The sequence below is a fragment of the Hemitrygon akajei genome, chromosome 3 (assembly GCF_048418815.1).
Source record: "Hemitrygon akajei chromosome 3, sHemAka1.3, whole genome shotgun sequence".
In the NCBI taxonomy this organism is placed as follows: domain Eukaryota; kingdom Metazoa; phylum Chordata; class Chondrichthyes; order Myliobatiformes; family Dasyatidae; genus Hemitrygon; species Hemitrygon akajei.
The window spans coordinates 36033081-36047244 of NC_133126.1; positions in this window are offsets into that span (position 1 = coordinate 36033081).

The following is a 14164-nucleotide window of genomic DNA, read 5'->3' on the forward strand; positions in this document are numbered from 1 at the left end:
GGATTTTCTAGAACTATCTCCTGCAATTAATTGCTTAAATATCCACTATCCTTCATTATTAGATATGACAGAGAGCACCATTGAAAAACTTTTTGAGAGCACCATTGAAAAATTTCCTTGGTCAACCTGGAATTATTTTGGGATGATGTAAAGTTTATCACTTGAAAAATCCACGACAGCGCAGAGAAATATGTTTCCTGAGGGGATTCACATTTATTTAATATAATTTCTATTTGTTCTTTCAAACCTAAAGCATTGCTCATGACACAACTGAATTTTTCTCTAAGTGAAGTAATAATTTCTCTGAAAATTCTGATGAACTGTTTTTTCTTTCAGGTTAGTATATTCAATAACTCCAGCCTTTACACAAGATGTCCTTGTCATCGCTATTTTGTAATTAAGCCAGTGCCTGCCTTAGAGCCAGCCTGTTCAGTAACTGCATCATATTTGGTGCCAACTGAGTTTTTAACTTTTCTATCAAAAAGACTGGTCAGATTTTTCAGTACTTTCCTGACTGAGATCCCATCTGCCATTTGTACACTGAATTGTATTCTTTGTATTTTTTAAATTTAATTTTGATTCCCACTAGCTTAGATTATTTTCTGATTTGCCACGACCTTCAGTTATAAATCCACATCCTCACATTCAAATCCCTTGATAACTTCACAATTCTTAACTTTGTCTAAGATCTTCTTTTTAACTATACACAGCTACAAATCTATCCTCACCTCTTCTGTTCTTTAACATAGGCTTTTAAGGTATCTTTCCTCTATGTACACCTATTAAGGCCTTTCCTTAAGCTACCTCAACCAGATGCTTTGAAATGAAAATATTACCCTTTGTTTTCCTCCATTTTGATTCTGTTTATATTTATCCCCTTGATAAATGTTTAGTCATCACTCTTAACTTATTTTTTTCAGTCAGATTTATTTTCTTTTGATTGCGCTACTGAAGCAGGTTGAGATTTTTCCAACCTTAAACATGCCAATAAACTTATATACTTGGCTATCATTATGGATATGTTCTCGAATAAAGATAAAAACGATAAGTAAAATTCAAGGTAAACATGAAAGCTTGAAGAAGGTTGCAAAATTCTCTGAAAGAAGGAAGCATCAGAGTCTACAATTTAGACAGACAGACAGACATACTTTATTGATCCCGAGGGAAATTGGGTTTCGTTACAGTCGCACCAACCAGGAATAGTGTAGAAGTATAGCAATATAAAACCATAAATAATTAAATAATAATAAGTAAATTATTCCAAGTGGAAATAAGTCCAGGACCAGCCTATTGGCTCAGAGTGTCTGACACTCCGAGGGAGGAGTTGTAAAGTTTGATGGCCAGAGGCAGGAATGACTTCCTATGACGCTTAGTGTTGCATCTCGGTGGAATGAGTCTCTGGCTGAATGTACTCCTGTGCCTAACCAGTACATTATGGAGTGGATGGGAGTCATTCTCCAAGAATATCTAACTTGAAAAATCGAAATCCCTTTACAATGTAAACTCACAGAAGGTTTGATGAAGATTGCAAGAATCTTTGACAGAAAGAAAATCTGTCAATTTTAGAAAATAATATTCCTTTCCAAATTCATAGTATTCAAACAATTGATGAGTCAGCCATTCCTGGCAAGAATATATTATTTAATTAAGTTTATGTAAATTTCATATTGGTCATTTGAACTTCAGCCTTGCCCATTACTGCATAACTTTTGAAACCATATACTCTTATTGAATTAGTTCCAGTGAAGTAGCAATTAACTGAGACCTGACAGGAAAAAAAGATTTGCATCAGATTTGGATTATAAATATGAAAATCATCTAAAGACATAACTGAATTTTAAAATGTTAAAACATTTTCACATTGAACTTTATTTTTGCTTTAAATATAAAAATATCTAATATAGGATTTCCAGAGAAGAATTCCCTTCTGAGTCATGTATTTAAGCTCTCAAATTTAAGACGTATTTTTGCTTCTTTTTTGTTTTGAATTTGGGTCAGGAAATCTTGGACCTTTGTTTTACAACTAGAAGATTGTGTGGGTAAATTTCAACAATGATTTTCCGAATGGCCTTAGTAGGAACTTTGATATAGGATATTATGTAGCTTCCTTTATTTTTGGTAAGGATCCTTATTTTTTTTCAAAGGATTTACCATTCACGGTAAGCAGATTGATTGTTCACATGCCCTCTCTCTCACCTTACTGGAAAACTGTTCATGTTTTCTTCTTCTTCCATTTCAAACATCAATTTATTACTTTTCCAGCTAACTCTCTTTTGTTATATGAAGTTTTGCTATAATGGACTAAAAATGACTCCACAACAATTTAACAGCAGCAACAATATTTGCAGTGTGAATTTTTGAAGGTTATTCTGCTCAACAACCATAAATTTGACAAAATAACTTATGAAAACTATGTGGCTTTTTAACTGCACAATATTTACAGCTCTTTCAGTGCCAAATTGAGAATGAATGGAAGAAATCCTGTAGAAACTCCATTTCTATGGAGGTTCTCTCTTTATGATCCTCTCAATCTCTAGTTTAAATTATCCTCCGAATTAATACCAGTCAGTCCTCATTATGTGCTTTTTAACATATAGGGTTTTTCCTTCTATATATTACCACATCTGTCTTTTCTTTTAAAACATGCATAACTCAGGTAATAACTATGCATTGTTCTGCACCCAGCAAATACAACGTTTGTACAATAGAGCCTTTCTTTTCAACTTAAGTGAACAGTTCCAGAAAACGCCTCCAGGGGTCACTGTTCAAACCCAAATCCTGATGTGTTTGCAATGTTGAATATTTCTCAAAACTGCTTAATTTAGGTAGTCGTTTTAATATAGCAAAACATCCCAAGGCAGTTCATGGAAATATTATCAAGCAGAATTTGAGACTGAGCTACAGAAGGAGATACAGAGCAAATGATCAAAACCTTAGTAAAACAAAATGGAAGGAATATGGAAAGTCAAGTATGTTGACGGAAACATGATTAAACTTGGAAAAAACAGTGGGAAGAGGGAGGGGGAAGGATACAGGTAAGTGAGATTATAGAAATATGGAGCAAGGAAATTTTGGAAAAAAGAGTAAGTTAATTGTGAAGATTTAAAAATGAAAGTTTTAATGAATCTAGAGGCAATGCTAAAAAACAGGTAACAAATTTTCTGTATTTATTTTTATGTAAAAGTAATGTGCAGTTATGTAGTTATGCATGTAGATACCTGTGAAGAAAAATAAATTAGTTATTGAAAATGTACAGACATTTTAATTTTTAAAAATTTCCCTCATATTTTGAAGTGATACATATGTATAACATGGGTGAAAAATTTTATGAACACGAATGGTGTAAAGCATTTATAAATAATTTGCTCCATTTAGTTAATGCACTTTTGCCAACTTTATGCTCTTCAAAGTTGGGAAGTTTGGGTCAGGAATAGAAGATATCAAGTCCCTCGTATATGTGCTTAACCACAAATGTAGTGGTTAGTTCAATGCTTCACAGAACTCGTTGTAAGATCATGGTTTAATTCCCGCTGTTGTGTTTAAAGAGTTTGCACCTTCTCCCTGTGACCACCTGGGTTTCCTACGTATGCTCCACTTTGCTCCCACATTCCAAAGATGTATGGTTAGGGTTTGTGAATTGTAGGTACGCTATGTTGGTGTAGAAGCATAGCGACACTTGCAGGCTGCCCAGCATAATCCTTGTTGATTTGATTTGATGAAAATTATGCAATTCATGTATATCTGAAAAACAAAGCTAGTCTTTCTTTCTTTCTAATCAGTTAAGTTGAAGCTATTAACTTTTGTGGACTACCCGACACAATCAAGCACATTTTCCAACATTGTTCTCCACACTTTGCCAAAGTGTGATGCATAAAAGGATGAAACTGCAATTTTTCTCCTTCTCAGCCTGGTCTAGATAATGACAGAGCCTGCCTTCACAACAAAAAGAATCTACCGCTGGCCATTATTACCCAAGAATATTCTGTCATGTGTTCCTGCAACGTGGCTTCTTTAGTTTCGCATATGGGCTTGATGCGTGAATGAGGAATTATAGCACAGTTGGTACATTTCTAGTCCTAGGTACTAGCTAATGAGTTGGAGATTTGTGCTCAAACCTCAGTATGACAGCTGGGGAAATTAAATTCAGTTAATCACACAAAACCAGAATTTAAAAGGTGTTGGCAAATGACCATTCCATCCAATGGAATGTCATGAAGGTCCATTCAGTCTTAGTTCGGGGAAGCAAATGCTTTTATCTGCTCTGTCCTCCATGTGAATTCAGACACACGATGGTGCAAGTTGGCTCTGAAATGGGAGTCTAACAAGACCCTCAGCCATCTCAAACTGTTTATATGCTGGCCTTGTTTTAAGTAAGTAAAAAAGGAAGTCATCCTTTCATATTAATGGTTATCGAAGCATGTTGAAAATTGTTCAATGTTTGTCCAATGAATAATATGGCAGCAGGGATTTCTAACTGAACAATCCTGAATCCAAGGGTTGTAACTAGGCAGTTACCATCATCAGGTCAATTTAATGTGTACTCTAAAATAGAGCAAATATACTTGGCTAATTTGATTACATAATTATAGCTTTAATAAATGTTCATAATGATCAAAGATATAAAAATTATTTCTGATAGATCAAAAACATCTGATTCTGATTTCTGACAGATCATTTGGTTTTTACTCTTTCTGATACTGAGACATAGCACAGCATGAAGTCAAAATATCTTCTTCTTTGGCTGTCCATCGATTTTCGATGATGACTGAGGCCTGGGCAGGGTTGTATGGAAGACTGGCAGTTGTCCATGCTGCAAGTCTCCCCTGTCCACACCACCGATATTGTCCAAGGGAAGGGCATTAGGACCCATAGAGCTTGGCACCAGTGTCGTTGCAGAGAAATGTGTGATTAAGTGCCTTGCTCAAGGACACAACGCACTGCCTCAGCTGAGGCTCGAACTAGCGACCTTCAGATCACTAGACCAACGCCTTAGCCACTTGGCCATGTGCCACACAATACATAAATTATGTAAATGACACTGACCACTAGGGAACCAAATTTAAGCAGAATGAAAAGTTGGAAGAGAATGACCTTCAATTTTTAAAAAATTGAATTCTGATAACTAACCTTACTGATAATTATTCACATCAACAAAAACCTTCACAGCTTCTTCCAATTTTTTCTTGCTGTTTTTCTTTGTAATTTTTGTTGGAAAATTTTGATACGTAATGATTGGTTTTCATATTGAATTGAAGTCTATTTTAGATGCCTGACCTGTTTCAGTAATTTGGTTTTAGTTAAAATGACTCTATATCAATTTATTGAGCTGCAATGATAGTAAGGAAACACCTTCCTATCATAAGCAGCACACATAGAGTGCCGGAGGAACTCAGCAGGTCAGGTAGCCTCTATGGAAGAGTAAACTGTTCTTGTTTCGGACCAACACCCTTCTTCATGACTGAGCAGGAAGGGGGAAGATGCCAGAATAAAAATGTGGAAGGAGGGGAAAGAGGCTAGGTGATAGGTGAAGTCAGGTGGGTAGGAAAGGTCAAGGGCTGAAGAAGAAGGAATTTGATAGAAGATGAGAGTGGACAATAGGAGAAAGGGAAGGAGGAGGGGGTCCAGGGAAAGCAGTAGGCAGGTGAGAAGTGAAAGGTCAGAGTGGGGAATAGATGAAAGGACGGGGTATTTGTTCACAGGAAGGAGAAATTGATATTCATGCTATTAGGTTGGAGGGTACCCAAATGGAACCTTACTATCATTATTTGGTATGTTTCTCATCAGAATGTATTTCTAGCAGGCCTTCCTGGTGTGAGAAAAGTGAGATGAATGACACAAACTCATAAGGTCTTAGTCAGGTTTTTGAAGTGAAGTGTGCATTAGGAAATCCAGTAAAATTCTTTTTGCTTGTTTTAACAGAATAATCTGCTGCAGCATAGTATGTTCACAGATTTTCTATTATGCATAAACAAATCATGAAGTGAGTTTTGACTAAACTAATGGTCTATACATTCAACTCATGGAATATTTGTACCATAGAATAAGGCCACTTGATCCATTATATCCATGACAGCAGCCTTCATGACCAACCGTTGACACATTCTTCATTGCCTTGAAATTTTTTCTCCACCATATGTTAATCCAATTTCCTCTTGAAGGCCACAAAGGAACTTGCTTTCACCACAACTCTGGGCAGTGCATTCCTGATTCTAACCAGATACTGCATACAGAAGCTTTTCTTCACATTGCTGTTAATTCTCTTCCCCTTTGTCTTATACCTCTGACATATATATGCATATACAGCAGATTCTGCTAATTGGAACACACTGGGACCAGTATATTTTGCCCCAATTAAGCAGCTGCTCCAATTATCTCATTTCATGGAAAAAGTTAAAATTGTATAAGAAACACAAAAGTACCATTTAACTGAATAACAAATTATGCATTTAAATGAAATACAGAACAAATTAGAATACTACCAATGGTACTATAGTACTATAAAACTGTATTAGTTCTGAATAGTTATTGATGGAGGAATGCATCCAGTCTACATGCTGTGTATGAGTTGTCCAGGAGGGACAGCACCTCTAGTGAAGGGGCTTGTTGTTGTCCATTCTGGGGCAGCTCACTCACCATTGGTCTGCACCAGACACTTTGCTCTCACCTAAGGCTTCAAGTAATTGTTTGCATGCGACTGTGGCTGCACCTTCGTACACTGCTTTGACGAGATTTAGGCCAGTTAGAAGAGTGGGCTGAAAGATGGCAGATGGAGTTTAATGCTGATAAGTGTGAGGTGCTACATTTTGGTAGGAATAATCCAAATAAGACATACATCATAAATGGTAGGGCATTGAAGAATGCAGTAGAGTGATCTAGGAATAATGGTGCATAGTTCCCTGAAGGTGGAATCTCATGTGGATAGGGTGGTGAAGAAAGCTTTTGGTATGCTGGCCTTTATAAATCAGAGCATTGAGTATAGGAGTTGGGATGTAATATTAAAATTGTAGAAGGCATTGGTGAGGCTGAATTTGGAGTATTGTGTACAGTTCTGGTCACCGAATTATAGGAAAGATGTCAACAAAATAGAGAGAGTACAGAGGAGATTTACTAGAATGTTACCTGGATTTCAGCACTGAAATTACAGAGAAAGGTTGAACAAGTTAGGTCTTTATTCTTTGGAGCATAGAAGGTTGAAGGGGCACTTAATAGAAGTATTTAAATTTATGAGGGGGATAGATAGAGTTGACGTGGATAGGCTTTTTCCATTGAGAGTAGGGAAGATTCAAACAAGAGGACATGAGTTGAGAGTTAAGGGACAAAAGTTTAGGAGTAACACATGGGGGAACTTCTTTACTCAGAGAGTGGTAGCTGCGTGGAATGAGCTTCCAGTAGAAGTGGTAGAGGCAGTTTCGATATTGTCATTTTAAAAAAATTGGATAGGTATATGGACAGGAAAGGAATGGAAGGTTATGGGCTGAGTGCAGGTTGGTGGGACTAGGTGAGAGTAAGCGTTCAGCATAGACTGGAAGGGCCGAGATGGCCTGTTTCTGTGCTGTAGTTGTTATATGGTTATATATTATGTGAAGTCAGCTCCAGCAGACTGGGTGGATGAGATCAACAGTGAGATCCAATCGCCAAGAAGGTGGTTGTGCAATGCTTTGTGGACAGTGATGGCCATGATAAGGCACGGAAGAAGTCATGGTTATCCTCTGCAATGAAAGAAGACCCCAGTATGTAATGACTACTCGTACCTCTTGGCCTGGACTTCCGAGACCGAGAGAGTCGAACTGTCCCAGTGCAACGACTTTTCCACTTTAAAACGTCCCGCACAGGTTCACTGTCTTTGTCAGATATAATGGACAACCAACATGTTGCCATGTTCTTTTGATTGACTGTAAATGAACAAAATTAGTGCAGACACCTAGTGCAGATAATGGACTGACGTCATTAAATTGAATTGACTTTATTACTTACATCTTTCATATACATAAGGAGTAAAAATCTTTACGTTATATCTCCATTTAAATGTGCAATGTGCAATTTATAGTAATTTATAATAAATAGTATGTACAACAGGACAGTCAATATAACAGAAATACAATTGTGTCAGCATGAATTAATCAGTCTGATGGCCTGGTGGAAGAAGCTGTCCCAGAGCCTATTGGTCTTGGCTTTTGTACTGCGGTACCGTTTCCCAGATGGTAGCAGCTGGAACAGTTTGTGGTTGGGGTGACTTGGGTCCCCGATGATCCTTCGGGTCCTTTTTACACATCTGTCTTTGTAAATGTCCTGGATAGTGGGAAGTTCACATCTACAGATGCACTGGACTGTCTGCACCACTCTCTGCAGAGTCCTGTGATTGAGGGAAGTATAGTTCCCATACCAGGCAGTGATGCAGCCAGTCAGGATGCTCTCAACTGTGCCCCCTATAAAAAGTTCTTAGGATTCAGAGGCCCATACCAAACTTCTTCATCCATCTGAGGTGAAAGAGGCGCTGTTGTGCCTTTTTTGCCAGACAGCCAGAATGTACAGACAACATGAGATCTTCAGTGATGTGTATGACGAGAAACTTAAAACTGTTCACCCTCTCAACCCCAGATCCATTGATGTCAATAGGGGTTAGCCTGTCTCCATTCCTCCTGTAGTCCACAACCAGCTCCTTTGTTTTTGCAACATTCAGGGAGAGGTTGTTTTCTTGACACCACTGTGTCAGGGTGATTTCTTCTCTGCAGGCTGCCTTGTTATTATTTGAGATGAGGCCAATCAGTGTAGTGCCGTCAGTAATGCTTTTAACGATTGCATCCTCCAAAACTGCATCTTCATTGTAACATTCAAGATGGTTGTCGCTATCTTCAAATTCTTTGTAGTTCCGAACTTATTGAACTAGTGAAATAGTTTCATTTTCACTCCTGGCCATTTCTGGCATCTCCAGGCCTGAATATTTGAACCTATAGTGCCCATAGTGGGCAAAACAATTCTCAATTGTCTTACTGCTGACGAAACATATCCAACCAACGCTATTTAAAAACTGCTTGGTTTAAGCACAGTGTAGTGTTTAAGGGCCACACAAGTTCACATGACTGAAACTAGTTAGAAACTGTTCAGCAATAGTTTTCTGTCCCAATTAAGTGGCACAGTGTCCCAAATAAATGAGGGGAATCTGGTTGTTTCTTTAATAGGTTTTGTTCTTTAAGAAACTGTGTAACAGTTTCTTCCCCCAAGTCTTCAGACTCCTCAATACCCAGAGTCTAGACTGATATCTACATCATTTATTATTATATTGAAATTTATCCTCTACTGTGCCTATTGTCTTGTTTATTATTAATTAATTAATTATTGCACTGCCCTGCATTTTTTTGGTGCACTTTATGTAGTCCTGTGTAGGTCTGTAATCTAGTGTAATTTTTGTGTTGTCTCACATAGTCTAGTGTAGTTTTGTGTTGTTTCACTTAGCACCATGGTCCTGGAGGAATGTTGTTTCATTTTTATTGTGTACTGTACCAGCAATTTATGGTCCAAGTGACAATAAAAGGCGACTTGACTTGACTTGAAGAGTTGTCCCAAATAAGCAGCTGCCCTGATTAACTAATGTATCAATTAACCGGAATCCACTGATAATGTAGAGCCTCCCACTATATTCTCTTTAGAACCTTTGTCATTTTAAAAAGGTGCATCAAATCTCCCCTCTTTTTCAAAACAAACAGAATCAGTCTCTATCAATGTCATTGTGGGCCCTCATCCCGGGAAGTGGGATCTTCTCTGAATCCCCTCCAATGCATTCACCCTTATACTTAATGTGGTGACCAGAGCACAACACAACAGCAGTGGTCAAACACTGCTTTATAAAAGTCTAGTATGACTTCCCTTTTTTTATAGTCCATGCCCTTATTGATAGAACCCTAAATTGTACATATCTTACTATTATTGTCATTTTCTCAACCTGCCCTGGCACTTTTAACAATATGCTTCCATATTCCCTTGCTCCTGCATCCCTTTCAGAAAGGTATCTTTTATTTATATTGTCTCTCCTCATTTGTCCTTCAAAGTGCATCACCCTACATTTCTCCGCATTAAATTTCATTTGCTGTGCGTTACTATGAAATAAAGCTGTTTAACAATTCATACCTGGCCTTGTTTACCAGGTGTGTTTTTTTTTCTTCCATCGATGCAAAGATTGGAGAAGCTAATGGAGTTAAAAGCAAGGAGCACTAACATCTGGTTATAATTGCAAGGTAGTTTAACGTTTAACCCCTTGATTACACTGTAGACATTGAGCAGTGAGGATGTATTCACACCTATTAGATACTAAGGTTATATTTTTTAAAAATGAACTCAATCTTGAAATTTCCATCCTTTTCAAAAAAAATTCCCCTTGGATTCAACTTTCTTAGTCTGTAATCTCTCCCTGTCCTATAATTCTCAGAGATATTTCTGCTCCTCCAGTTCTGGCCTCTTTATCATGCATTAATTATGTCACTTATGCACTGGCAGCCATGCTTTCAACTGTCAGGAACCTAAGCTCTAGTATTTCAAGCCTAAGTCTCACTACCTTTCCTTCTCTTTTTCAAACCTTGATGATTGACCAAACTTTCATACCTCTCTCCTAAAATCTCCCAAGCCAAATTTTGTTTGATTATTCTCCTGTCAAATAGCATAACATATATGCAAGTAGAAACATTTTACTAAATGTTGCTGCAGTGCTTTACTGCAGCCTTACAGCTTCTTGTATTTTGCCTTTGTAAACACCAATGCAGATGATATTTCTTGGAGTGTAATATATTCTGTTCATAATTTGCTATGCAAGGTTTTTTTTCATGCTGTATGTAGTAAATATCAGTGAATATTAGACTTTAGCAAATCTTACATTGAAGGTGCTACATACGTACGTACAATTGCAGTGGTCATAATAGAAATATTACTCATGTGCCTATCCAATTAAAGGGTGAAAGGGGAAAAATTTGAGGGGAACATGAGACAAAAACTTCTGCACTCAGAGGTTCATGAGAGTGTGGAATGAGCTGCCTGTGCAAGTGGTACACATGAGCTTGATTGCAATGTTTAAAAGAAGTTTGGATAGGTACATGAATGGTTGGTATATGAAGGGCCATGGTTTCAGTGCAGATCGATGGGAGTAGGCAGTTTAAATGGTTTTGGCATGGACTAAATGGGCTGAAGGGTCTGTTGCTGTGCTGTACTTTTCTATGACTCTGTGACGCTGACTGTTGGAGAATTAGAGGCATTGTGTTACAATTGTACAAGGTGTTGGCAAGACATCTGGAGTACTATGCACATGTTTTTGCCCCTTTACTGAGAAAAGGATGTAATAGCTTTGGAGGTCAACCAAAGGTGGTAGCCAGACTAATTCTTGGGATGACAGGATTGTGTTATCAAGAGTCACTGCATAGATTGGGTCGTTATTCTTTGTTGTTTAGAAGAATGAGGGGTGATCACATTGAAAGTGAGGAGACGTTATGATCAACGTTGAGATTATTTTCACTGGGAGAGTCTTAAATAAGTGGGTATAGATACGAGAACAGGAGCCAGTCATGTAAACAGAGGAGTGTAGAGGGTGGCAGTGGTTAAATGTTTAGAAGTACGTATTTAAGGTGGTGGTAGATTGGGAAAAGAGTAGAGGATTAAAGACTATAGTGTATTAACTTGGAAGGGAAACCAAGGCAGATTAGCCATGATCATATTGAATGGCATGGCAAACTTGAGAGGCCAGATGGTCTACTCCCATCCCTATTTTCCAGCATACAATACCCCAAGTTCATATGCTTTAATTTTGCACACTAATCTATTATTTGGGGCCTTGTCACAAACCTTCTAAAAGGCACAAATTAACTTGGCTTCATAATGACAAATCTCCTTGTGTTCATGACAGAATTAGTAGAAATGACCACTGCACTGTTCTTGTGGACACTACACTGTTCTTCTTCTTCACATCTAGAATACTTTCAAATGTTTTGTGAAGTTCATCCAACATGCTAACTGGGATAGACTGAACAGATCTGGCAGCTAAAGTTAGGCATCCATAAAGCACCTTGTGCCATAAGCTGCAACAGAAGCAATTTGTTACCACTTGTCCCTCATTATAGACAATAGACAATAGGTGCAGAAGTAGACTATTCGGCCCTTTGAGCCAGAACCGCCATTTTGAGATCATGGCTGATCATCTACTATCAATACTCGGTTCCTGCCTTGTCCCCATATCCCTTGATTCCCCTATCCATAAGATACCTATCTAGCTCCTTCTTGAAAGCATCCAGAGAATTGGCCTCCACTGCCTTCCGAGGCAGTGCATTCCAGACCCCCACAACTCTCTGGGAGAAGAAGTTTTTCCTTAACTCTGTCCTAAATGACCTACCCCTTATTCTCAAACCATGCCCTCTGGTACTGGACTCTCCCAGCGTCTGGAACATATTTCCTGCCTCTATCTTGTCCAATCCCTTAATAATCGTATATGTTGCAATCAGATCCCCTCTCAATCTCCTTAATTCCAGCGTGTACAAGCCCAGTCTCTCTAACCTCTCTGCGTAAGACAGTCCTGACATCCCAGGAATTAACCTCGTGAATCTACGCTGCACTTCCTCTACAGCCAGGATGTCCTTCCTTAACCCTGGAGACCAAAACTGTACACAGTACTCCAGGTGTGGTCTCACCAGGGCCCTGTACAAATGCAAGAGGATTTCCTTGCTCTTGTACTCAATTCCCTTTGTAATAAAGGCCAACATTCCATTAGCCTTCTTCACTGCCTGCTGCACTTGCTCATTCACCTTCAGTGACTGATGAACAAGGACTCCTAGATCTCTTTGTATTTCTCCCTTACCTAACTTTACACCATTCAGATAATAATCTGCCTTCCTGTTCTTACTCCTAAAGTGGATAACCTCACACTTATTCACATTAAACGTCATCTGCCAAGTATCAGCCCACTGACCCAGCCTATCCAAGTCACCCTGAATTCTCCTAACATCCTCATCACATGTCACACTGCCACCCAGCTTAGTATCATCAGCAAACTTGCTGATGTTATTCTCAATGCCTTCATCTAAATCGTTGACGTAAATCGTAAACAGCTGTGGTCCCAATACCGAGCCCTGTGGCACCCCACTAGTCACCACCTGCCATTCCGAGAAACACCCATTCACCGCTACCCTTTGCTTTCTATCTGCCAACCAGTTTTCTATCCATGTCAATGTCTTCCCCCCAATGCCATGAGCTCTGATTTTACCCACCAATCTCCTATGTGGGACCTTATCAAATGCCTTCTGAAAATCGAGGTACACTACATCCACTGGATCTCCCTTGTCTAACTTCCTGGTTACATCCTCGGAAAACTCCAATAGATTAGTCAAGCATGATTTACCCTTGGTAAATCCATGCTGGCTCGGCCCCAATCCTATCACTGCTATCTAGATATGCCACTATTTCATCTTTAATAATGGACTCTAGCATCTTCCCCACTACTGATGTTAGGCTGACAGGTCGATAGTTCTCTGTTTTCTCCCTCCCTCCTTTCTTAAAAAGTGGGATAACATTAGCCATTCTCCAATCCTCAGGAACTGATCCTGAATCTAAGGAACATTGGAAAATGATTACCAATGCATCCACAATTTCCAGGACCACCTCCTTTAGTACCCTAGGATGCAGACCATCTGGACCTGGGGATTTGTCAGCCTTCAGTCCCATCAGTCTACTCATCACTGTTTCCTTCCTAATGTCAATCTGTTTCATTCCCTCTGTTACCCTATGTCCTTGGCCCATCCATACATCTGGGAGATTGCTTGTGTCTTCCTTAGTGAAGACAGATCTAAAGTACTTATTAAATTCTTCTGCCATTTCTCTATTTCCCATAACAATTTCACCCAATTCATTCTTCAAGGGCCCAACATTGTTCTTAACTATCTTCTTTCTCTTCACATACCTAAAAAAGCTTTTGCTGTCTTCCTTTATATTCCTGGCTAGCTTGCGTTCGTACCTCATTTTTTCTTCCCGTATTGCCTTTTTAGTTAAGTTCTATTGTTCCTTAAAAATTTCCCAATCATCTGTCCTTCCACTCACCTTAGCTCTGTCATACTTCCTTTTTTTTAATGCTATGCAATCTCTGACTTCTTTTGTCAACCACTGTGGCCCCTTTCCTCCCTTTGAATCCTTCCTTCTC